Below are 24,131 nucleotides of genomic sequence, written 5' to 3' on the forward strand. Positions count from 1 at the left end.
TACAATTAAAAGCCCTAGCAAAGTCAGGTTCCCAACACACTCTGTGTGCCTTATTTCTCTATTAGTAAAATAGGAATAATAGCAGTTTGCTACCTCGAGAGGGTACTGGAAACAGGAAATCTTTTGTGATTGTGGATTACATTGATGGTACTGATACCTATAGAATATGTTGGGAAAAAAAGCAGCTTCTATTTGTAATTTGAATCTTTCTTTAGGTCCAGGAGAGACAAGACACTGGGCCAAAAAGAGCGAGGTCTACGTTTGACAAGAATTATTTTAGTACATAACGTTGGGCAGACTTGGGAACACTGGAAATAGGTGAAGGCAAAGTTATAAGCTCTTACCCAAAAGTAAATGTTATCTAACTCCACTGACTAATTGTCTCCCTTTTCAACAACATCCCTGTTATAACCACAAAGTATCTATAAGACATTTAGCTCTCTTAAATGCAAGTCAGCAGCTGGAGTTAGGAAAAGAGTTGGCATCATGTGGTCAATCAACCTCTTTACTGGTCACCAGTGATTCATGGATTATATTAAATGGAGGAACAAGAAAAGAGATTACACACACTTCATGTGTTACATTAAATCAATTATTAATAGACAGTTGGACATTTTACTGACTTGTACTCTGTTATGAATTTGTAAGAATGAAAGAATGATGAACAGCGAAGCAGAAGATAATAGACTGCCCCAAACCACTTTTTTTTTTTTTTTTTTTTACTGATTATGGTTTTAGCCTAGTGTCACTTAATGGAAATTACTGAATTTCCACATCCTGCCTCTTCTATGATTTACAGTCTGTTCCTTGATCAAGACTTAAGGGAGGATGTCTTTTGCAGGGGGAGTAAAAACGACAACATATGGTTTCTGTCTCATATTACACCCATTTGTAACCTACAGATTTAGCTTTCTTTGTCCTACAAAGCCTGAGGGATCCCTTGGCATAACTAGCTCCTGAATGCCCCAGAACCTTTCTCCTTGCAAAAGTCCCTCTCCTTTATTCCACCACCTCACAACTTGCTGCCTAGTAAAGTCACAGTCTTTATTTGTGCACCTAAAACTGCCCAATTATTGATAATTTCTGGGCCCAAGTTCAACGAGTCTGTTTGAAGATAATAGTTGCTCTGCATACACAACTTCCTTTCCAGTGAGTGGTCCAGGCTCCTGAGAGCTCATCTGTTTCAATGAATACATGGCATTCTTATTTACCTGCTTTAAAATGTTAACAAATGGTTCCACAGGCAAATTACTGGATTTCAAGACTTGCTAGAGCCATGATGTGTTGAGTGTTGCATGACTTTATTGTGTAAGTGTCATCATCCTTGTTACGGTTTAAAAGCAGATGCTCACCAAGAGTGAGCCTTTAGTGTTTCAAGATTTATGAGGATAAACTGAGGAAAATGGGGTTGTTTCGTCTGGAGAAGAGGAGGTGAGGGAAGACCTTGTTGCTCTCTACAATACCTGGAAGGGGGTTGCAGCAAGGAGAATGTCTGTCTCTTTTCGCAGATGACAAGTGATAGGACATGAGAAAATGGTCTCAAGTTGCACCAGGGGAGGTTTAGATTGGACATTAGTAAAAATTTCTCCACAGAGAAGGAGTTCAATCATTGGACAGGCTGCCCAGGGAAGTGGTGGGGTATCCATCCCTGGAGGTGTTTAAGAGATGTGTGGATATGGCAGAAACGGACATGGTTTAGTGATGGGCTTGGTAGGGTAGGTTGATGGTCGGACTTGCTGATCTAGAAGGTCTTTTCTAACACAGACGATTCTATGATTCTATGATTTTTAATTCAATCTTAGTGGCAGCGTATCTCATCTGCACCTTCTATTAATTGTAAATTTTAGAAAGAACATCACAGTTACCTTTCACTTTCTGAAATTTCCAGGCCTTCACTTCTTTCGCCTTTACTGTTACATGAATTTGAAAAAAACAGGTTGCATCCTACATGTTGGATCTATGAATGTTTATTTTTTTGTCCACCTATACTGAGACAGGTTCTGATGCCCTGCACAACTGGCAGTGCTTCTCTCGTCAGGCTGTACTTGCTCCTCTCATCTGCCTTGGGACCTCTGGCCACAAACACCTCACCTTTCACTTTCATCATGAATTTTTCCTCTTTAAAAGGGTTTATTGGCTTACTGTATTGCTTCCTGTGCAATCCTTCTTGCAATCCTTCTGTTCTTGTTCCTGTTCTTGTTCCTGCAATCCTTCTTGTTCTTTCTTGGGTTTTGATCTTTTATAAAAAGGATTGGCAGCAATTCTGATCGTGCATCTTTTCTACTCCCTTCCTTCTTCAGTACCTTCCACGAAGAGCATCATATTGTCCATTGCTTTGTAACTTTTCCATCCATTCAACATGCTCGGATGAATCTGTCATTCTGGTGTTTAAACCAAAACTCATCCAAGACCATGGAAAAATTCCTAATTCCCTCAGCTGCTGGGCCTCATAAACTTGGCACTGGTTAGTCCAAAGCTTTGTGCCTTTTGTATAATTATTTAGAAGTTTGCAAAGTCAGGGGAAAGTTAAGTGTTACACAAGTGGAATATCAGGGCTTCACAGCCCCTCTGCATAGCTGTAAATGAGTTAGAAAACTCAGAAAATCTGTTCTGCTTGGTAAAATAATACTAACAATTTGGAGTTCATGTTGGGCTTAGGCAGGCAGAGCAAAGCACCAGCAACTCTGCCTCGGAAATGTACAGAGAAAAGCCAAACCTCATAAACATTTCCTTTCAAGGAAAATAGGTTTTGAAACAATGTAAATACAGACACTGCCAAAAAAAAAAAAAAAAAAAAGTTTTTCTTCTATGGAAGGACCATCCAGGATGGAGTATTTTTTTTTCTTCCATTTAGGAAATAAGGAGGTCTATAAGAAACTGGTCAAAATCTATCAGAAGCAAAGTAGTCTGGACAAGAAGGGGAATAATCAAATGAAAATTAATCTTTTCTTTTTTAGGATTGTAGGAGCTGTCTGTGAATTATTTTGTGTTTTAAGGTCTAATTTTCTGACAATAAATAGATCTGTTTCAACAGAGAATTTTCAACCTGTCTTTACATCCTTGTGCACTGTAGCAGATGCTAACACTAGCATTTCTCTTATTTACAGAAATAACTCTGGATTTGAATGAACCACCTGGACAAATATGGCCTTGCTGTTCTCCTTTGCTAAGAGATACAGCCTTATTTCCTCCTTCTTGACTAAGTCCATGATCAAGGTGTCAGCTGAGACTTGAATCCCACAAGACCCTATGGCAGCCTGACCTGCTTTTAGCTTACCAAAATCTGTGTTACACAGTTATAACACAAACTTCAGGTCTGCATATGCACAGCATTACTTCATTCCGGGGATATATCTTTTGCAATGTTTTTCAGGCTTGAGGAAGAGGCTTTAACTGTTCTCTGCTGGCTAGAGAATGAAAGGACAGCTCCCAGCCTGCTCCTTGGTTGTGGTCTCAATCAAATCCTGGCTACTGCAACTGGAGATCTAGAGATGTGAGATCCCCAAAAGGGGAAATTAAAATGTGGAAGAGGTTCTACTTCTAAGGCAGATCATGGGCATTAAATAACTATCTGGGCATGCAGGCACACAATGCCTGGGTTGGAGGAAAAGCTACAAACCAAATCTGATTGCTTATTTATACATTTTTTATTCTTAAAAACGTAAATTTGCAGCAGGACCACACATGTGTCTGATATGCCAAAAAAGACATTTGAATAAACTTGCAAATTATAAAACACACTAGAAAGTGAAGCTCACTTCTGCTTTCCCGGTTGCCTAGGTGACTAACAAGGGATAAATACAGTTCTTCTTATGTCTATTCTTAAATCTTTAAGACAAAGAGCTTTTGACTTGGTGTTGCAAGATGTGAAGGTGTTTCAACAGCCAGATTTCACAAGAGTTGGACCCTCCTCCTTTCCCTTTGCTTGTATCACATTTCTGCTGTGAAGGTCACCTTATAGTCACTTCTGAACACCCTCCAAACCCTGCAAGGGCTGGGAGCAGGGACTGTCCCTGGGGGTGACCAAGTTCAGTGGTGAGCGTGCTTATAAGTAAAGCTCACACTGGTTAAAAATACCAAGTCATATATAATTATCTGTAATGCCATTAACACCCTGTAAGCGTTAGAGCAGCAAATGGTGGTTGGCCATGAGAAAGAACAGATTGCTGGGCTAGAAATCAGGATACCAGACTGCTGCCTCTGGCTTTGGCACCAAACAGTATAACCCTGAGCTAGTCAACTCATTTCTAATCCCTCCCTTATTTTTTCTTTGTCATGCCTATTTAGAGAGTATGTCCTTTGTGTCAGGGATAGTCTCTCCCCTTGCATTTGTACAGTGAATGGCACAGTAGGCCTCAATCTCCAATGATGGCTCCAAAATACAGAACCTTCACGAGGAAAGACTTCTGATGCAGAAATCTTCTTGTCTGATAGCTTCAGGAAACTCATTTCTGATACCTATTTTCCCTTCTCCATTCTGAAGATCTCAGACTGTTTGTAAGTGAGCATCAACATGAGGCTGGGAATAGCTGTTGCCCTTATTCAACAGATCAAGAAACAGAAGTACAGAAATGTGGAATTATTTTCTCCAGCTCATACAGCAAATGGGCTTTTTCCCCCTCCCTCTCCAAATTCAGCAATACAAAGATACAAAACATTAAAAAACAAGAAAAGAAACACAAAATCCCAGAATATCTTCGAGTTTTTACTTCCTGCTTCCTCTCCCTCTTCATGGGCTGGCAGAAGCCACCACATCTGCAAGTATATGCTTCCTTTCATGTACTCCCCTCTCCTTCCTCCCTGCTTCTCTGCTGACCTCTGGAAACGCTCTGGGGATTACCTGAGCAGCTCTTATCCATGCAAAAAGTCTCCTCTTTCCAGAGACAGCCACTGAACATGCCTAATCCATCCTGAGGTTGTAGATGCCTGTATCTACCTAGCCGTACTTAGCCATAAATTGAAGCTTTTACTGTGAGACTTCAACATTCACACATTGACAGTAATCAGACTTTGTTGTTGTTGTTGTTGCATGTTTCTGACCGGGAAGCAAAAAGAACATTCGTTTAACCTCACAGCTCCTCAGAGGGGGAAACTAATCAGAATAGTGTCTACTTTAAAGACTAGCAAATTGGGGTAAGGGAGTATGGTACATTTTGTTGGGCACTTACAGAATTCTGAGGTACAGTCGGACGATGAAGCAGTCCATCGCCTCACTGCTAGCTGGGAGGGGAAACCACCCTCCTTCGGGCCAAATCCTTCCCACTACCACGCACAGTAAAACAGAGAGCTGCCTTTACCGTTTTGTGCATTGTGTGTGAATTTGGAGCTGCTTCAAAAAGGAAGCTTAGGAAAAGAAAAAAAGAAAAATTAAGGAAGAAAAAGAGGAAGGAGAAGGAGAAGAGGAAGGAGAAGAGGAAGGAGAAGGAGAAGGAGAAGAGGAAGGAGAAGAGGAAGGAGAAAGAGAAGAGGAAGGAGAAGAGGAAGGAGAAGAGGAAGGAGAAGAAGAGGAAGGAGAAGGAGAAGAGGAAGGAGAAGGAGAAGAGGAAGGAGAAGAGGAAGGAGAAGAGGAAGGAGAATGAGAAGAGGAAGGAGAAAAGGAAGGAGAAAGAAGAGGAAGGAGAAGAGGAAGAAGAGGAAGGAGAAGGAGAAGAGGAAGAAGAGGAAGGACAAGGACAAGGACAAGGACAAGGACAAGGACAAGGACAAGGACAAGGACAAGAAGTAATTTCACACATATTTCCCGGGCTGCTGTTTGGCGTTTCAGCTGCAGCCCGGTGGCACGACGCGAGGCAGCCCTGCGGCGTGCTGTTCGCCTGACTCGCAGGGACACCTAGCGGGTAGGGCAGCGTGTGTCGGGGGAGGCAGGGAAGAACACGCTCTCTCGACTTCCCACCATGGGCACTATTTCATCTTCTGAGTCATGCGTGTGCCTAACCGAGACTCATGTTATCCTTAGGAATTAGCAGAGAGCTGGGAAGAGTTTACAGCCAAGCCTCCTTCAAGAAAAAAAAGGCTGTAACTTGAGAAGGGGATCTGAACTGCATTACCCAAACTGCTGTTCACTGGAAACTCCGCCAGCCTGGCTTTTGTGTGATTTACTTCTTTGAAGCCTGATATAGTCATAATAAACCCCTACACTGGCTATACATGAGAGCTGAATCAGAGCTGGTGTGATTCATCCCTGGATTCAGTTATGAATTCCATGGGACATCCCATTGGGTCCACTTGTGCTGTCTTGCAGCCACCTACAAACTGCTCTCGAAACCCTGCTCTCAGTGGCATTGCTTAGGCAGGAAAAGCAGTAGGAAACGAGGAAAGCAGTGTGACCATCCATTCCCCCCCAGAATAGCAGGACTGGGCCTGAGTCCCTCCTGCCTCCTCATTGCTCATGGCTTTGCTGGCCCCCGCTCTCAAGCTGTTTCCCAGATTCCCTCCTTGATTGCATTCCCTTAATGCATTTTTTTTACAGGAAAACATTGCTGACTAATACCTTTGTTTCCATTGCAGGTCTATGGACAAAATTTTCCTGGCCTCTTCCTAAGTACCTATCTGAGAAGGCTGGTATGCAGATGCTAGGTCCCAGATTGATAGCATCCCTAAAACTCTCCAGCCTGTCTCAGAAACAGAAGTATTATATGTGGGTGATCTAGTGCAGTGAAAAGTCAAGTCCTCTTATAAGCATGTTATTATTATTATTTCTTTTTTTCCCGGTTGAGATCAATACTTTTGCTCTGCAAACTACAAAATCCGGAGGCTGGGAAGGAACATCCTCCTGCTCCCACTCCGTGGGTATAGACCCTGAAGAGGTACTTACACATAAAATTTTAAGATGAACTGCAGCTTCTGAATCAGAAACAGATTGCCTAACTAGCAGGAAGCAGTTATGCTGTGGACATTTTGAAATCCCACTCTTCTGATCTAATTATGTACTAGCAGTAAAACTGACACAGTTATGGTTATTAAGTCCTTTTTTTTTTTTTTTCTTCCAGTTTTTAACAGAAGTGTAGGGGTTCTATCTTAGGCTTAATAGGCGCTTGCATCATCTCGGTCCTGTGTGCTATATTAAGGAGCATCTACATCATCATTTTTGTTGTGCTGAAACTGCACACAAAGTCAAATTCAAAGGTTCAGGACTTTCTTTTCTCTTTTCTTTTCTTTTCTTTTCTTTTCTTTTCTTTTCTTTTCTTTTCTTTTCTTTTCTTTTCTTTTCTTTTCTTTTCTTTTCTTTTCTTTTCTTTTCTTTTCTTTTCTTTTCTTTTCTTTTCTTTTCTTTTCTTTTCTTTTCTTTTTTCTTTTCTTTTCGCTTTTCCTTTTCTTTCCTTTCCTTTCCTTTCCTTTCCTTTCCTTTCCTTTCCTTTCCTTTCCTTTCCTTTCCTTTCCTTTCCTTTCCTTTCCTTTCCTTTCCTTTCCTTTCCTTTCCTTCCCTTCCCTTCCCTTCCCTTCCCTTCCCTTCCCTTCCCTTCCCTTCCCTTCCCTTCCCTTCCCTTCCCTTCCCTTCCCTTCCCTTCCCTTCCCTTCCCTTCCCTTCCCTTCCCTTCCCTTCCCTTCCCTTCCCTTCCCTTCCCTTCCCTTCCCTTCCCTTTTCTTTTCTTTTCTTTTCTTTTCTTTTCTTTTCTTTTCTTTTCTTTTCTTTTCTTTTCTTTTCTTTTCTTTTCTTTTCTTTTCTTTTCTTTTCTTTTCTTCCTCGGCTTTCTGCATAAATTTAGTGGCTTACTCTTTATCAGTTCTTTAAAGGAGAAGACAATTCTCGTTTAAAGAAATTAATACATTTAAAGGAAGGGGTAAAATTGTTAATTTCTGGCAAAGCTGTATTGGCACAGTTTTAGAGTAGAACATATATGTCTATATTCTAAATACTGATGACTGGAAGAAATAGTAGACAATATATTTGATGATTTTTGGTGCTAGTAACCTATATTTGTATATTTAAGCTTGCAAAATACGGTTTATACAAAATTAGGATTTTTATATGATTGCGTACACAAATAGATGAAAAAACTGCCAAAGAATTATTGCTAATGACTCAAACTGGAAGTAAATTTCAAAAGAGCTTTCCAAGCAGATGTGCAGAGATCTTTAGGGCTGATTTTAGTCAATATTTGTATTAGCTATTTGGAGGATAAATATACAGTACACTTATAAAACCTGCTCAGTCTGGCAGGCAGGATCATAACGCAAAATGATAAATTGAAGAGATGGTCTCAGATCAACAAGATGAAGTTCACTAACGATAAGTGCAAAGTGCTATACTGCAGAGGGAGATATCAAATGCATAAATACAAAATGGGAAATAATCAGCTCAGCATCAATATGAGAAAATGATCTGTGTGTATAGTGGTTCATAAATTAAGTATGACTCGACAATGTGATTATGCTGCAAAAATTGCTAATCCCACCTGGAGATCTGCTAATAGAAATATTGTGTGTGGAAAACAAGAGATAGTGTAGCTATCATTCTGGATGCTTGCAGTTCTTTAATTGCAATCTGGACACCAAAGTAGATAACACTCCCCATCACCTTCCAGACCTTCCTTTCCCCCCCTGTCCAGGCCCTTACTTAGTTAACATTCTTTGCTGGCTTTCTCCATGAGGAATCACCAACCTCTTCTTCCCTCATCCATATTCCATGTTACTTCACGTCATTCTTTCTCATGAATGATGCCAGTGGAGGAGGTCTCCATAGCAATCCTATAGGCACAGTGAATCCCATATAGGCAGCATTCATTTCTCAAAGGAAACTCTCAGGGACTCTTGCAAGGAGGACATGCTTCTGCAGATGCTCCTGGCAGTTTTGGTCTGAAAAAAGGGAATATCACACAAACTCAGTACAAATGTGTCATTTGCAGGCATAGCTAAGCTCAAAGGGGAAGGGGAAATAAATATTTAAGCGAAAGAAAGAGGCAATCCCCTGAGAATTACAGCTGACCCAGTCAAGACAAGAAACTGGTGGGAAACGATTGCAGTGTATTGCCTCATTTTCATGTTACAGTGAATTTTTGGAAGGTGTTTTTTTTCTTAAGTCATCCAGGGTTGAATACATACAACCATCTCCTGCAGCTGTCAGAGTCAGGCTCCTCCAGATCCAGGTGTAATGCCATGTATGAACAGGTAGGTTACCAAGAATAAAGCAGGGTGGGCCATACGGTGTTAATAGACATGAATATAACATATATTTCAGAAATCACATACAGATCACCTAAAAATGGTAGGGCTGGGACAGCTGCATGAAAAAGCATCTTCTGAGGCCTACCACTAGATGGCAAACTTTAATTTTTAATTTCTGAATTTCCCTGCCCAAAGCTGTGGCCAGGCCAGAGCTGGTGGCTCTGAGCCTGAAGGCCCAGGCCCCTCCACACTGGCTGGGTGCTAACTGGGGCCTCTCCTTCCCCGCCACATGCTGTCTGGGTCACCACTACTTTACCAGTCAAATGGGTTCTTTTTGGAAAGTCCGAGCCAAAAATTTCCCTGGGGCATACCGCTGACACACACAACATAGTCCTGAGTTGGTTTCCCTGGTCTGTTACGGCTGCTTTCCCCAAATAGCACAAGCCCAGGAAGGCCTGGCAGTTCTCCCGTGCTTTTCCTCTGTCTGAACACTGCTGGTGGTTGCAGTGAGCAAGGACACGGGTGGGGAAGTTCCAAGAGGTCAGTTGGTCTTGGCTGAGGAAGGGAACCATGCTGTGCTGCGTTAGGCCTGCAGGGTGCTGGATAACCCCAATTGCTCTCCTGGGTACCACCAGCCTCCTTCCTTCAGCCCCAGGCCACCCTCTCGTACTCACTGGCTAGGCTGGGTGCACCAGAAAACAGAAATGCTTTTCAAGGCTCAGAACATTTTATAGGGTGGGAAGAAGTCTTTTCTGCCCTTCTCTCCCTGATGATTATCTTGGAAAGCATTAAGAGGTAAGTTAAGAGAGCAATTCTAATGAACTTGATATTCTCCAGATTTTTATCAGTCCCCAAGGAAATGGGCACAAACTGTAAACTAGAGTGGTGCCAGCAATGCAAGTAACCTCAGATCTTACTGGTGCGTGCTTGGTGTATCATGATAAATTCTATTAACATGTAAAGTTTTAGACATATTTAAGGAAACTCTAATAATATTGCCTAAACCAACCTTCATTTTCTTATGAATTTATGAAATGATTAAACTTCCCCATCAGCCATGTGTGTTGCCTTAATTTAATCGGTAATTTTATTTTAGTGTGAGCAGTACGAGGAAACTTGACTCCAAGACTGAGGTATATGCTCCTCTGTACACAAACTCACTGCTGGGTCATATTTCCAGCACCACTAGCATTAGACCAAAAGCTGACGTTATGAGAGACGCTGTTTCTAACACTGGGACTGCAAGATGCTTCAGTGAGATAAATCACATTTTCTCCAGAAATATAGTTAACTGTATATTGTGTAGCATTGCCAGGAAGAATGTATCTTCACCACAGCAGATAATATTTTTGTGGCAAAATATGGCCGGTAGCACAGCAAATTCTGTAAAGCCTCTCAGGGTTTTCTTTGCATCTACTTGCAGTTCTCATTCAAGGTGGTCCTTTTAGATCTTTTGAAAGTCTTACATATTAAGCCATTCCTAGCAGTTGTCCTCTGCACATGAAGTCTCTTTAAAAATTTTGTATGTTATGCAAATAGGTGCCTGCTTTTACTGATTCATTATCTTTTAAATTATATGGAATGAATGATGCGAGAGAATATGGATTCTTCATTTTCGTGTACTTCTATATGTTAACTCTCTGTCAGTAGTCTAGTCCTACATCCAATGTCATTACCTGAAAGCAAATTCAGACAGATTCCTTCCAGAAGAGCTGACTCCTCACCACAGTCTTCTGAACTTCTGTTTTGAAGCCTAAGCTTCCCAGTGGGCAAGGATCTCCCCTGGCTCCACATATTGGGGTTAATTCCTCATTTCTAAGTAACCTCCTGAAAAAAGTTTTTAGCAACAAAAGCAGTATTTCCTTATTGGGATGTAGGTGCTGCAGAAAGGTGAGGAGTTCAAAGTATACCTGAGTTTGAATAAATAAAATACCCTGGCCTACCTCTTGGTGAAACCCTTTCTATAAGGCAGGGGCTGGTACGCAACATTCAGAAGGAAGTATCCACCTCCTGTTGTTTTCCACAGGACTGACAGTTCCTCTAGCTATTTCTGCAAATGTCTGCCCAGACCCATGTCTCCGAGAGTTTGATTTCAATGTCAGATGGCCAATAAGAGACTAAGCCCAGGTACCTCCTCTTCCAGGTACCTTCCTCTTCTTACAGTTCTTGGGAACCGTAACCTCCATCTTGTTTTTTCTCTTCCCCTGCCATTTTGTCAGGACTTGGCAGATATGTGTGACTCTTGAAGAAAGATGTTTCCGGTGATGCTTCCTATTATGGTGAAAATATAATTCTAAATAGCACACTCAGAGCTAAGGTAAATAATGAAGGGTTTTCCAAAGTCTTGTTCCTCTGGTGGACTCTTGAACCAGAATGTTCCAGTTACAAGGATTGCAGGAAGGCAAAAAGACTGATTTGGGATCAAACAGCAAATAAATAATACATTATTATGTATTGCTTCCTACAAACATAAACTGAAAACAGCAAAGAAGGATTTGGTATCTGAATGTATATGCATTTTTGACAAAAGGGCTAGCTTTGGGAATGGTGAGGCTGTATACTTTGTTTTTCAAAAACAAAAATGTACTTTGTTTTCAGTGTGAGAAAAGCATCAGGTAACTGCAAAAGGGCAGAGATTTATTTTGTAATAATGGACTCTCATTCAATGCACTTAGTCAAGATGAGCACAGGAGTCACACCAGCTACCTGCGTTTACCCAGGACCTGTGTAGCAATGCCCATGCCCTTTAATGCTGGGAAGAAAAATAATAATAAATTCCTTTGGGTGTTGCTGTTAGCACTTCTCTACCATCGAAAATGATTCACTGTGTGAGTGAGGGAAGTCTTGTGAACGATGAGCATTCCCACCCACTCAGTCGGGACCTTACCAATGTGATGGACATGCCCCGTGGCTCTGAGCAGTCAAAGATATCAGCGAGGTGGAAACTGTTCAGGCTGTCTTCTTACATCTAAGGAAGGAAAAAAGATCACAAGCCAGTTCTGAAAATGTCCTTTCCCTTCCAAGTTAACTATGATCATCTTCTGTTCAGGGAGAAGACAGCTGAAACATAATCTGCCCATTAGACGCTGCCACCTTAAAGAATGCAAGGCATAGCTTGATCAATGAAGAGGTAGCCAGGGAAGGGCTGGACATACTGTATAAGTATACGGATGTCGGACAGCTTATTCATTGTTGCTAGAAGGTGCTAGTTGAGAAGGACGGAGTGCTCACAGGGTTGGCTACAGTCCTTAGGACCAGCTGTTGGGGAAAGGCACCACTGTTTCTCAGTAACTGCATAGATTTTGTGAAGTGTGCATGAAACACTTACTGGATAAATGTCTAGGAGGCAATATCTGCCTGCAATGGCACTGAGTGATGTGCTAGCCAAAGTCAAGTATGGTCTGATGATTCTGTTTTCTCCCTAGTAATGGTTGTGCCAACATCTTACAGCTGAGGCTCAGAGATGCATTTAGCTGGTGCAAGGAGTGCCCATTCTGCTTCATTTAGAGATCCCTGTGGGTACACATTATACTGAGCAGGGGGACACTGGACATGCAAAGATGGTGATGGTCCGGCCCACTTTTCCATGTTGAACTGCAGAGTTTGGGGGAGAGCTTTCTTTTTTGTCTAGTATTTCTAACAGCATCTCTTTAGCAATGCAATCAGTCATGCACACTGCCAGTACGAGGCGCACGATGCTGTTGGTGCTGCTCACTGAATGTTTTGGTATACCTGCTTTTATATGTTAGATCCAGGCCCCCAAGCAAACTTCACAGCTCAGACCCCCTTCTCACTGAACTGGGCATGGGGTAAAGAAATGTTGAAAGCAGGACTGGTGTTTCCCAACTAGGCCTCCATAAGCATTTTTAATTAACTGCTACCAACTTGAGTGTGTTTTGGGCTGTTAGCAACATTGACCGAACTAATCCATTGAACCTTTAGGTAAGGCTTCATTTCTTAATTAACTCCTATGGTTGACCTCAGCAGGTATCATTTAGTGGTGTTCAATTAAACATTTGCAATTGTATCTTGACAGAAGTTTTGAGTTCAAGATTATATTGTTTATTATTTTTTCTCAGGTTGCTAGATATGAACAGTTTTATTTTGTGCTATGGTACAGCCCAGTTGCCTGTTGACCTACATATTATGCAAACAAATACCTAGGGTAATATAAAAGCAGACGTATTAAAAAAATTAATGAGCACTGAATGGCGAAAATTGTTCTTCCTCAGAACAAAGCCATATTTTAAGCTTGCAAAATTTTTCATGAAAGGAGTTTCATTATTCCGTATGTTCTCCTTGAGACATCTTAGAGATGTTTTGATTTTCATTAGTTATTTAATATCAGATTCCTGAGGTAGTGTAAGAAAAGGAATCAGAACAGTAATATTGGTAATTGTTTTTCAATGTGCTGTGTTAGCATTCCAACCATTCCCTTTATGCAGCAAGGTAGTAAATAATGTGAACTTTGGATGAAAATCTGCTTGTATAAAAGCCACTGAAGGCAATACAAATCATTTACAATTCATTTTGAATTTTAACTTCATGCTTCCCCATCAGGAGTCTGTAAAAATGCAACATCCTTAATTGTTTTCCCACATTCTGTGCTAAGTAAAATGTATTAATGTTACAAAACATTTTTTTCTTTTTTTTTTTTTTTCAATAACACTGTTTAAATTTTTCCCCACTTACTAGCCATATGTGGAGTATGAAACAGGGAAGGTCTGATTTTGATCTCAGACTGCTATAAACCCGGAGTTAATCCATGGAATCAGTTGTGTGACAATGTGAGAAAATGGTTGTGAGATCAGAGTAAAGGCTTCTGTTTCTAGGAAGACTCATTAAACAGGTTATAGCTAGCTGTTTTCCTGGAGAGATGCTTCAGAGCTTTTCACATGCTTATTTTGATAATTTTTAAAAATACACTGAAGTGAAAAAAAAAGTTGAAAAGAAAAAGATGTTTCTAATTCTAGTTGTTTCAAGCAGTATCTTAAGATTGAGTACAAAACAAACCATACATAAACAGTAGAAAACAGTCCGCATCTTGTTGCCATGACAATGCCCTACTTATAGCACATTAAGCTGATTCATGTCTTTTCTCACCTCACTGTTAATAAATTATGGTGGCTGATGAGAATTAAGCCAGCTGGAAGAGCTAGTGAATGTAAGCAGCAAATTAATTTGCCACTTAACCATGGTGTCCTTTAGGGGAATTACCCTATGTGTAGCAAATAACATCTTACTACATGTAAAACTGTAGGGATGGGTTGAAATAGCTAATCTTTGTTTTCTTTGTAATACGGATGTATCATAGCTTATTCCTGTACCAGCAAGAACTGGCACGGTCCTGCTCCTGCTGTAGGCAGCATCACCAACTTGGGTTGATGGAGGACAGAGCGTTGCATAGCCTCTTCCGCCGCATCCATGGAGGTTTCAGGAATAAGTCGTTAAAAACTAAGTCCTCAAGTTTGGTTCAGTTTTGTCATTTAAAACATAGGGCACTTGGCCAATAGCTGCTAAAGCATGTCCACTGCAATCCAGCACCTTTTTGTTAAACTGATGCACCATGCCTACTTGTGCAGAGTTATATTACTAATCAGCTGGTGTATGAATAGGATTTATGCAGGTCACAGTGCAAGAGTTTGGATGGAAATCAGCATTGGTCAGTGGTGATCAGAATTTAGGCTTCTGAATATATATTCAAGGCAGAAAATATTTCCTAATTTTTCTGCAGGAAGAGATTCAACAGTGGTAATGGTAGGACCAAATAAGCACTGTATAGCTCGTAATAGCAGCCCTTAACAGAAACCAGCCGTACTTCATTCAAACCTTTGCCTCTATACTTACTTGAAGTCAATAAACTCCAGCAGCTGGAGCTGGAACTCTGTACTGTAGTACTGCCTGAGTCACGAGTATAAGGACCTTGGAAAATAGCAAATGGTTGCTCCTGGGACCTGAAATCTGAGAAACACTAACTGAATTCTAATTATAAATATTCTGTGATCTGCAAGTATTCGCTCAAGTGCAGATTGCTTTCCCTGCCTTTTTTCACTGCTGGCTTTTTGCATTGTTCTTCAATAGTTTCATTTTTTTTCTCAGCTCTAAGTAGGTAAAATACAAATTTTCTCTGGCTTTGTGCTTTAGTTTGAGTTAACTAAAGAAACATTACCTGAGCAGTATCAGCTGAGAAAGCCAGATTAAACAATCACTCAGAGTAGTTTGGCTAAACTAAGCCTTCTTCCTTCTGATTCCCGATTTCATCCATTTCTTTAATAACATGAAAAATCACTCTAGGCTGACATCTGCTCAGCTATCAAAATGCTGTTGAAAGAAAATTCTCCACATTTTCATTTTGTCAGAAAAGTCTCCAACAGGCAATGGCAAATTTGTTCTGAGATTAAGGAACTTTACAGACTTCCCAACAATTCACATTGCATTGGAGATGTCTGCAATAACAGCTTTGTGGTGAATAATACGGTGATAAAGAACAAGCTCTGCACATCCAGACTTAACAGCAACTCAAGAGATCCATGATTTCTCTTCATTATGAGAGCTGCAACACCCATTTTTCTTCTCATTACAGAAGGTGTAACACCTATAAACACTAGCTCGAAGTTACAGCTCCATGTTGTTTTCATCAAATATATGTCATAAAAATATATTTTTAAAAAACCTACCAAGGGGCCTGAAGCTCTTAAGAGCAAGTAGCTCCTGAGAAACTTGACATTATTCCCTTATGCTACAGACCGCAATGAGGAATTGAGAAAAGCCTTCAATGCCACAGCTACCTGCTAGTGCTCTGGAAAAGGTAACTTTCCCATGGTCTTCGGAAGCCAGACTTGGAGGTGTCTTGTACATGGCATTGTTGTCTTAGGAAAGTTGAATTGACAAAATACAGTGTTCATGCTCGGTATAAAATTTTTATAATCTCCAGCTTGCATCGTAATCAACTCGCCGTTGTTAAATGGCTTTCTCTGAAAGCAGAAACCAGGGTTGTCATACAGTTGTCTTGGTCTTTGCCTTCTGATGGTCTGACAAATATAGATTCAACTCCAAGTGAGACTATTTTACTCTCCCACAAGAGCAATAATTACCAAAAACGCCACCCATGCCCTTTGGCCCCCAGGTGCTGTATCACGTTCACTTCCTAACTTTAGTGCTGACCATTTCTCTTCTGCAGAGGAAGGTGAGGGGACAAAAAGGCAACAGAAATCTGCCCTGCAGGAGCCCTGGTCTGGAATGCCTCATTCTTGATGCCCAGTATCCATGTGAGATGGCCACCACCATGTATTCCCCTTTTCCTGGTCCTTGTCAGTCCCCACTGGCTCTGCAGTCATCTTTAGCAAGGGTCAGGAAAAACGATGCCAAACTTGCTTATGGCTGGTGTCCCCCCTCCACCATGTTAATTCAGATTAGGAGAGAAAAAAACAAAGTGCTGCAGCCCTGGGTCTTCTCAGTAAAATGACCCTTTGGGGGCATGTATGCCACATACACACACACACTCCCCCCCAGTGCTCAGAAGCAGTATCCCCCCTGCCTTATATGTGCTGGTACACATGGACAGGGACATTACTAAAGGTTGATTAATCTTTTTAGTTTTCATACATACATTTCTGAATATGCTGTCGTAACAGGCTTTTGGAGAAGATCCACTGGATTATGCTGAAGAGCTGAAGAGATAGTTCCAAAAAAATAATTTAGTTTTCATCATCACATAATAGCTCTGTTTTGTTATGGGTAGGAACATTGGCAGTTTGCTTCTGCACAGCACAGCTGGAGAGCCAGAGCCTGCAGCTGTGGCGTTCTGTAGAGCTGACAGCACCATGGGGATAGATCCTGCTGGCATCAATTGACTTGGCCTCTTAGTGTCTAGACACTCTTACCCATCCTTCCACAACAGGAAAATATTCTAAATCATTATATGGATTTAGCAATTCAAAAGTATGTCTGTGCACCCCATCCAAAGGCTACTGAGCCATGAGGAAGACGTGTGGGAACTCTTGCTTTATTCTGTGTGCAATGCTGAGCTCTGTCTTGTTCAATTTCTCTAATGCTCCTGTGCCCATCAGCTCTGTAGCATTGTTAGCATTTCTTTCCTTCTATTCCACACCAACAGTCTGGATGGATTGCTCTAAAATTCCTTTTTTTAATCTTTGTCCGGAGAGTATTGGACAAGAGCTGTCTACTGCTAAGAGGTCTTGTTTAATGAAGCAGGAAGTATCAGCTGCTCTACCACAAAGCCAAAATTCCTAGACTTCTTGTAATTTCAAGGCACAACACTAAATTTTGTATCAAGGATTTTTTCTTAAGGTGAACCTATTCCAGTTCCCTGCTCTGAATTATGGAAAAATTAATACATGTGAGTGCTGCAGGAGTATCACATCGAGAAACGCTTAAGAGTATGTGAAAATTGCAAGAATCTATGTGAAATTAATTTTTTGCCTCTGAAACATGACCTTGCAGTGTGTATTTGGGAAACTGTGGATTAATCTGTATCCTGCTTTTACTCCTCCCTCTCCTGTTTTGCCTTATGACCTAAGTATTAATGACGCAAGGTGGCATCACACATGAAACCAATACCCAAATCTTGTAGACAACAAATGAGTGCTGCCTGCTCTCCCCCACTACCATCATCTACCCTGTCCTACTGGAGCATCAGCTTCTGTATATTACCTTAAAATCTCTCTCCTCTAATGCAGCCAAGCAGATTCATACCAGCTGACTGACCTGTGCAGCTTAGTGTGTATGGAGATCTATGGATTTCAGGGCTTGGAGCTAAAGGAAGGTGACAAGTCGTTTCTGTGTCTCCCTGTGATTTTTTTCCTTAATTAAAAATATAAGAGAGAAGTGTGTTTGTTGCTTATTTTTGGATAGTTTCTCAAGCAGGTACTGTGCAACTGCAGAGAGATAGTATGTACCACCAAATGGCAGTGGAGATTTTGCTGGAGCCTTCTCTTGGGGGGATACAAAAAGCAATGGCAGAGAGGACTCTGTAATGTGAATGGATTGCTTCAGCTTAGATATTTCCTTCCCCGTGTACTGGCCAGGTAGGTGAGGGGACACACAATATAAAACGCTATGTGTGGAAAGGAACACAACCTCTCCAAAATTAGCCATTACCTTCCTATCCTCACCAAGAATGTTGTTAGTTTGAACAAAGCTGTGTCCTACTTAATGCATCTGGAGCTTTTCCTACCTTCCTGTGAAGTCTTGTCTGCATCTTTCTCTCAGAGAGAGGTATGGCGCTGAGATTCTTCCTGGATCACCTTGCAGTCTTCTCCATCTATTTCAGTAAATAATAGATGGAAATCATGAAAAGTAAACTAAAAAACAACGGTGCATTCAGTTGAACGACACTTAGCACAAGGATTTCTAATTTACCTATAAAGAAAGGTGTTTGTTTATTTATTTATTTATTTATTTATTTATAAACGTTGCCTGGGTTATTCTAGTTCATACTTGTGATAATTATTCTCTCCTTCAGTTCCCATTTTCTATATTGCTAATTTAAATATAAATGAAGCACCCTTGCATTTTAAGAATGCAGAATCAGATTTATAGCTGCCATATTTTGGCTTTTCCTCATTTACTCCAATACAGCTACGTACAGCGATATCAGCTTAGCGTCTGATTTGTGTAGTTGTGTTAAAGGAATGACACACATAGATAAATCACAAATAAGTAAGTCTAAACACAGCAGAAAAATGTTCATTACGGGCTGTGTAGGCAGATAACCTGCACTCTCGCTGCTATTAATGCACTTAGAAAATATCTCCAAAAGGTTGTATTGTGTTGCCAAATAATGCATGAGGAAAACCATTTTCCAGTCAACTTTTCATATGCAGAAACAACTGAACTCAAAACTATTGAACTGATGTGTTTTAACTCTGTACAAGCAAATACAAGCAGTGGTTTTATCTCAAAATGCCATATGATACACTAGTGCCAGGATATGAATGATAATCAGGATAACTAATTTTAAAAGTATTTGTGTTTTTGATGACTTTTTCTTTCCTGAGATACAGGGCAGAGGGGAGAACAGGACATGTGTTCAGCAGCTATATTTCAGACACAAACGATCCAGTTGAAGTTGGTTACTTTGGCACGTGGAACAAATGGTCTGAGCACTGCCCTAATTTTGTGTGCCTCTTGTGTTTGGGGGTAGATGTTGTTGATGAACAACTGATATCGCAGCTACCATATCGACAAGTGCCTGATCCTGCTTCACAAGAAACTGGTGGATATCTTTTCTTCAGTGGTTAGAAGCAAACCCACGTCTCTGGCTTTCCCACAGCTCAATGCATTATTGCTTGAGAATTGAGGAGAATCTCCTACCAGTGCAATTTTATGGTTTCTTTAGAGTTTCTTAGCCTTCAGTCTTGCTTATTCACAGTCACATGTAATGTATGTGGAAATTGCAGCCATGATTTACTTTGTAGACAGTATGCTGTCAAGTGCATAATCTCTAACCATTTGAATATGGGAAGAATCATTACCAAATGACCATAGAATCATTCAGGCTGGAAAACACCTCAAGACCATGATCAGCTTCTCAAGAATAACTGTGATATTTAGGAATTTCAGAACTATGAACTAGGGCTTTTTTTTTGCTTTTTTTTTTTTTGCTTTTTTTTTCAGTGGTGGAGTCATAACATAACTGGAAGCATAATTCAGGGAGAAGGGCATTGCTACAACTACTATGTTTAAAATAAAAGCTAGCATTCAATCTCAGGTGAATAACACTGTTCCTCAAACCTACTAAGACAGACCCTACCCTGCCTGTTGGTGAACGAGTGGCAGGACTTGAGCACAAAAGAGAGGGTGTAAAGAACAGCAATGCAGCTGGTGGCAGAACCAGATACCAGCTTCTTGGCTCTGTTCATATAAATATCTGAAGGGAGGGTGTCAAGAGGGTGGAACCAGACCCTTTCCAGTGACAGGACAAGAGGCAAGGGGCTCAAACTGAAGCACAGGAGGTTCTGGCTCAATATGATGGGGCACTTCTCCACTGTGAGGGTGACAGAGCACTGGGACAGGTTGCCCAGAGAGGCTGTGCAGTCTCCTTCTCTGGAGATGCTCAAAACCCACCTGGATGCCATCCTGTGCAATGTGCTCTAGGTGACCCTGCTTGGCAGGGGGGTTGGACTGGGTGATCTTCAGAGGTCCCTTCCAACCTCAGCCATCCGGTGATTCTGTGATTCGTTACTGCTTGTCTTGCTAGAGTTTCCTAATGGGTTAATCCCAGCACTAGGGTTCATTTCAATAGCACTGACTTTAATAGCACTGTTACCTAGGAACTAAATTGATCTCTTCCTTCCACTGCTTACTGAAAGGCCTAAGGGTGGAAGTTTTGGACATGCTTTAAAAAAAAAAAAGAAAAAGGGACAACTGGAAGGAACCCAGCTTGGTTAGTGGTTCCAGATGACTGATATTGCTGTCAGCTGGTCTGCAACCTACAATGGGCTCGAAAAACTCCACTGTTGCAGATGTGGGCACTGCAAGATCCTGATAGCTAATAATTTAAAGTCAGTACTCCCTAAGGTGTCCTAGTTGTCCTCTCTTGCAAGAAAGAAAATATTGTAAGGTGAGATTTAAATGTCTCCATCCCTAGTCTGAAGCAGTGGCAGAATACCATCATTGATCTGCTCTTGTGACAAAACCTGGTCAGTGGCCAACAGCCACGAAGTCAGCAGTGTTAACTCTTAACAAACACAGAAGAGCATTTATTCTTTCAGATGCACTGCGGTGTGACATGGTGCCTCTGGATATGGTACTGCCACAGGCAATCCTGGCTGTGCTTCAGCTGTTTTCATGAAGAAAATCAGGCTATTAGCTGTCTTCTGGCAGACAGGTTTGGCTAACAATTGCCAATCTGCTTAGCATTAAGCAGGAAACTTAATGCTAAATACCATTACGTTAAAGTTAAAAAACATCAACAACAAACAGTTTTCAGTAACTGGAAGGAAACGCTGGCTGCAAGTCAGCAACAAAACCTTTACCAGGATATTTTCTCAGATACAGACCTAGAGTGTTTTCTGCAGTCCTTTCATCCTACAGGCAGGTTGGTAGCAGTAGTGACTGTGGTTGCTTTCAACAATACCGTTTGTGGGTCTGGTCTGGGGAAGGAGGGCCAGCTTTGGTAACTCAGGTACACTCTTTGCTGTAATACTGCTGTGTTGCAGTTCAGAAACTTGAGAGAAAAAAAAGAAAAAGAAAAAAGAACTTCTCATGTAGCATACCAGCAAAGATGGCACTCTGCTACTCCAGCTTTTCTCGGGTTTTGTGAAGTTATGGTGTGGTCTCCCAGTGGTTAACACTGTTCAGTGAGTATTTTCCAGGCAGTGCTTGACACCCACCACTGGCTGTCATTGTGACAGTTTTCCCCGGATTCCCATCACTGCCCTGCAGTGCGTGGGCTATGTCCGTGCCTGGGTGTGAACACTTCCACCAGCAGTGAAGTCTGTGATAATGATGAATGATGATGCTCTTTTGGGCATGTTACAAGCAGGTGTTTTCACTTAATTTGTGAATCTGCTAACAGTTATTGCAAGCTCCACCATTTCGGGAGCCACCTCAGGCAGCCAGAGGAGCAGTGCGCAGTGCTGCTGCTGGTACCCTGCTGTGTACGTGCTGACACTTCCAACGCCTGTTGGGTGAAAAGCAGAAGACACAAAATGTGTGATAATTACATTTTAGCAGTACGGATCACTTTTGGGACAAGAAGAAGAGTCACGGTTTGTCTTTTGAAAGCAAACTGATTTTGTAAGGTGGGATGGGGGGTTATATGAATATTTAAAAATTGTGGTTCACCACATCCTATAGCACAAAGGGGGAAGAAGGAAAAAGCTGATAACAGAATTGAAAAAAATGAAGTTCTACAAATTTTTCTAGATCTCCACAGCATCTTGAGAATAGCTGAGAAATCATGAGACTTTTTAAGAAACTGGGTCTCTCTTGGTTTTGTTTGGACTTTAGTAAGGACTTCAATAAGTCCTCTGGATACATTTGTGTCACACTTTTGAGCTTTATTCTGCAACCATGAGGGTTAAAAACTTTTATAGTAAAACTGGAATACTGGGGTCATTGCTTTAACCCAACAAATGCTGCAAGACATACAACATATTTGTGAGAGATGCCAGAGAGCTGCTTCTGACATTCTCCTAAAGTAAGCTTTTACAACAATCCTCCCTGCAATGGCTTGCATAAATCATAAATAAATAAATAAATAAATAAATAAATAAATAAATCTTCCAAGCTCTTTTTATAAGTTCTTCATCTGTTGCTTTTGAAAAGCCAGCACATACATGCAGCCTGTGATCCCAGTGAATTTCACGAGGAATTAGTAATAAATATTTCCACACTTTCCAAGAACTGTTTATTATCTCCATAATTCACTTCCCTTCTCCATGATCTCTCCCAAATCCTCACCACATGTGGCTGATCCAAATGCTGTGTAATCCTTTTGATGCAGTTTGGTTCGTTTTGAGTCAGCAAAGCACTTTGTGTGCTTTTAACCTCCATGTTGCATGCCACACCTGTAGGGGGGCTGCTAACCTAATTTTGATTCACAGTGGGGGCAACAAGCAGGTCACTTATGGAGTTAATGTCAGCTGCTCCACTAATTACTGTAGGAAAGTGATCCCATCATCCTGGATGGAAATGTCTAACTCTACCCTACAAAGCGATTTGAGTGTGTTAATTCTGTTAATGCTCCATTACGGCTTCACTTGAGCTGTGTGGGCCGTATCCCAAAGTAAGGTGGTAAATCCCCAGCCAGTTCCAGAACTGGGAAAATGTGCAGATAGAAATATTAAATATATTATTGGGCATTGTCTTCTGTTTGATTGGTTTGTCTCTTGAAGTTTATTTTGAAAGACCTTCTTTGGTAACTCTTAGCTTATAGTAGCCTCAATCCTTTGAAGATACATGCCAAAAAACAAACAAACAAACAAAAAAAGTCTGTGGACATGGTTCTGATCTCTCTGCTCCTTGGATAGTGAAACAAAAAATGAATGCAACAAGACCATAATTACTCATTATGTCTACACAGCGCCATCGTACACACCACAGTACCATTATATCTACACAGAGCCATCTTCAGTGGTCCCTGGCACTGGCCCAGGTTAAACACATGTGGTTGTAAAAAATATTAATGAAAAGAGACACAACAGCACGTGGTGAAATTAAGGAACTCTGGTGCTGAATTACCTCGGTGACAGGTAGGATAGATGATGACTGACTGTTTCAGATGCAGCACCCCTTGTCTGTGGCAGTGAGAATGGGATCTCTAAGGAGTTAATTCACTGAATGAATCAGATCCCCAGAGACTTAAGTGGATCCATCCTGATGGATGGCATGAGCATCAATGGCAATTTATTATCTACAGAGTCTCTGAGCTGTGCTCTTGTAGGGAAAGCACCTTCCTCCTGTGTGGCTGGTGCTTCTGCCAGCTTCAGCAGGGACTGAAGCCTGGTTGTGGAGTATCTGGCCCTTAAACCTTCAAGCATTAAAAAACTGCTGGAACAGTAGAAATACAGCACCAGAGCACCGTGCTCACCGGAGCACCTGCTTTTTCCAGTTCGGTTCTCTGTCACTAGTTCTGTTGCGTGCATTTAGGAAGGAGCTGTTTGTCTTCAGTATTAATTGTGGCTGCCGAGCACCATTGCTATGTTACTCAGCTCAGCAAATCCCTGTCCTTAAAACAAGGTGACTATGGCAGGGTCTGGTCTGGTGCAAAGCACCGCCGATGGGAGTGCCTGGGAGTTGCTGCTGTCTGAAGTGACAGAGGTAATCATATAGACAGGCGGTACTTTGAAGTGATCATTTTTCCTAGTCCTAGTCAAATATAACACATTAGGTTTCATCTGGTCACAAGGAAGGCTGCTATCAAACCCTTATCAATGTAGTACTTTTGATAGAAATCCCTCTCTTTTTTTTTTTTTCATCCCACCCTTCTTCCTTGCTGGACATAAAAGACAATGGAAGGGAGAGGGCCAAGCTGCTCTTCTGCACACAAGAAGCCAATT

General features: G+C 41.3%; 1 long non-coding RNA gene across 1 annotated transcript; it reads right to left on the reverse strand.

The window, feature by feature from the left end:
- Positions 1-7,324: 7,324 nt before the first annotated feature.
- On the reverse strand, positions 7,325-15,881 carry LOC310897629. Its single transcript, XR_014582421.1, has 2 exons — positions 10,782-15,881; positions 7,325-8,796 (listed from the first exon to the last, which is right to left on the reverse strand). It is a non-coding gene; the product is annotated as an uncharacterized lncRNA (long non-coding RNA).
- Positions 15,882-24,131: the final 8,250 nt, after the last annotated feature.

This window comes from Anser anser, assembly GCF_964211835.1.
Source record: "Anser anser genome assembly, chromosome: 3".
NCBI lineage: Eukaryota > Metazoa > Chordata > Aves > Anseriformes > Anatidae > Anser > Anser anser.